Consider the following 2963-nt stretch of genomic DNA (forward strand, 5'->3'; position numbering starts at 1 on the left):
CTTATAAAAACCCCCCCACCAGATGCCATTTGTCTAAGAAATTTAAAAAAATGGAATTTTTGGTAGCCGCCATTTTGGAGGCAGAAGAGCAGGATGAGGAGCAGGAACACCTTGTCCCTGCTAGGATCAGGCAGCCTCGTCACTTCAGGAGACCTGTACTTTGTTTGGACGAGTTGTCTGATGGTGAGGTTGTGAGGATGTTCCGCCTGAGTTGTGCCGCCATAGTGCAGGTTTATGGTCTCATCAGTGAGGCTATTGAACCTGTGACGGCACGGTCTCAGGCAGTGCCTGGGATGTGCAAGCTGCTTGCAGTTTTGCATTTCCTGGGCACTGGCAGTTTCCAGCAGGTTTCTTCACGCCTCATTGGCATGAGCCAGCCCACCTTTAGCAGGATACTAGCACAAGTGCTCAGGGCACTACTGCAGCACTCGCGAAGGCTCATTTCCTTCCCCTCAACTCAGGCAGAGTGGATAAGATTAAAACAGGATTTTTTCCTAATTGGCCAATTTCCAAATTGCCTAGGAGCCATTGATTGCACTCATGTTGCGCTCACACCACCTCGCCATCAGCAGGAGCGCTACCGAAATCGTAAGCGCTCCCATTCCATCAATGTGCAGGTGGTGTGTGATTCCAACATGCGCATCATGAGTGTGAGATCTGGCTTTCCTGGAAGTGTCCATGATGCCACTATCCTGCGTCAGTCAGCTCTCCATGGCCTCTTTACCCGAGGAGAAATGCCGGACGGCTGGCTTGTGGGTAAGTTATATTTGCAATTTCATACAAAGACACTTCAAATATTATTTTAAAGGTGATATGTATGTATTTTCCAGAAATGTTGCCCTATTTTCAGTCTGGCTACAATAGATGCACTATGCATCTTGGGACCTGTAGTTTAGTTCAATCAGCTCACTTTGTTAGGGCTTTTAATTCTTGCCACCTGATTCAGTTTACAGGTGAGAAGTGTTAAGTGGATGATTTCTTAATGGATCTGCACACACACAATTTTTGACATTTGGGGGGAGGGGAATTCCCTCTTTTATTGTGCCAGCAATGTTGTTTGGCTAACAAAAGGGGTAAAGTAAGTACCCCAACAGCAAAGAATTTGTGTGTAGATCTGTTTGTAAAGATTGTACTACTACACAATGGACATAACTACACCATTGGAATAGTCAACACAACAGACAACTGGAATCAATTACTATAATATATTTTGGTTTACATTTTTAGGAGACACAGGATATGGGCTTCTGCCTTGGTTGATGACCCCTGTGAGGTTTGCCCAAACACCTGCCCAACGTAGGTACAATCGTGCCCATCGGAAGACACGTAATATCATTGAGCGCCTCTTTGAGGTGCTCAAATCTCGCTTCCGATGCCTCTCAGTCACTGGGGGAGCTCTGCTTTATTCCCCCCAGAAGGTTTCACAAATCATCACTGTCTGTGCCATGCTGCATAATGTGGCAAGGGAGCATGGATTACCTGCAGACATTGATGATGACCTGGAACCTGAGATTGAGGGGTATGTTGCCAGACAGAGCGACAACCAACCAGAGGGAAGAAGAGTGCGTGAAAGGCTCATCCGTGCCCACTTTTAGTTGTAAGTTGAACAAACGACACATAAATAGTTAATTTGTACTAGTTAAGACTTCTCAAGGGCCAAATAGTGGTACATATTTTTTTGGGCCCTATTCCTAAGTGCTTTTTTTGTGATTGTTTGCAATCTTGTCAGTTACCTTTCAAACCATGTTTTTCCAATGTAAATCTGGTCATTTGCTTAACTTTTAGCCCTCTTTCACACGAGCATTTGAAGCTGCGCTCCCCTGCGTTCTGTTTTTGTGTTTAGCCCCAGCGGAGCACAGGAGTAGACGCATTCAGTTTTTTGAAATGGGGCTGTACTCCACAAACACAAGAAAAATTTGGCATGTTGCGTCTCAATCTGTACAGCCCCATTGAAAACAACTGCATGCGTCTACTCCTGCGCTCCCCTGTAATGAGGTTTAGTAATGTCATGATCTAGATCAACTCAATAATGTCTGAAACCCATTAATTCCTAGGTCAGTTGTTTGGCCTTAATATGTTTGCCTTGTCATGAGTGTTATATGTCAGGTCTTTATAACCAATCTCGATTATTAGGCCTTATATGATTGTTGTGAAATTAAATTGTTTTGAATGGATATCTGGAAAGTAAACAATTTTTTATACTTTTCTTCCAAATGAACAGGCTGCTGATGGTGATGTGCTGGCGTGCCCCTAGCAGTGAATGCTTTCCTGTAACATCTTATGCTGTAAGCAGAAAAATGATGAGATGATAAACAAATTTCCATGTGTATGCACATATTCAAGAGAAAGCATTATCTGTACTTGTCATTTCAGCTTTCTGGCCTCCTACTGTGTTATGGTTGTGGTTCATGTGTGTCGTACTCTACTTTATTATCTTGGTACTTGCCCACAGAGGATACAGACATGGACACTGACTGATTGGCCAGGCCTCAAACTCCGTTATTCAGGTATTTAGGAATTACTCAGGGAATTAAAAAATATATTGCTAACAACTTACCATATTATTGATGTGACTTTGCAGCCTCTCCATGTGCAAACTTTTCCGGACCCACTAAATTGGACTCAACACAACCGACAGATGTGATGAACTGACAGCTGTTTGGCTCATTTGAACCTGGGTGGAGTCACCTTTCAATAACATATCAGTAAGTGGCAGTGTTTGTTTAGCAATGACAGGCTTTTGTGTGGCTACTTAAATTTGTTTGGATTTGTGTTAATGCATTTTTCTTGTTTGATCCACAGGTATGGCTTCTTCTGTTTTCTTGTTTGAAATGACATTACCCATGTTACTATTTTGGACTAGCACCTTGTCAAAAAAGAAAAACAAACACACCCAGTAATGTTTTAGTGGCTTTACTGACACAGGCTTTGTCAAAATCCAAAACCGTTGAACAACAATAAAA

General features: G+C 42.8%; 1 long non-coding RNA gene across 1 annotated transcript; it reads left to right on the forward strand.

The window, feature by feature from the left end:
* Positions 1-2221: 2221 nt before the first annotated feature.
* LOC121396148 lies at positions 2222-2632 on the forward strand. The gene is made up of 3 exons (XR_005962858.1): positions 2222-2285; positions 2374-2507; positions 2582-2632. It is a non-coding gene; the product is annotated as an uncharacterized LOC121396148 (long non-coding RNA).
* Positions 2633-2963: the final 331 nt, after the last annotated feature.

This window comes from Xenopus laevis, chromosome 7S (assembly GCF_017654675.1).
Source record: "Xenopus laevis strain J_2021 chromosome 7S, Xenopus_laevis_v10.1, whole genome shotgun sequence".
NCBI lineage: Eukaryota > Metazoa > Chordata > Amphibia > Anura > Pipidae > Xenopus > Xenopus laevis.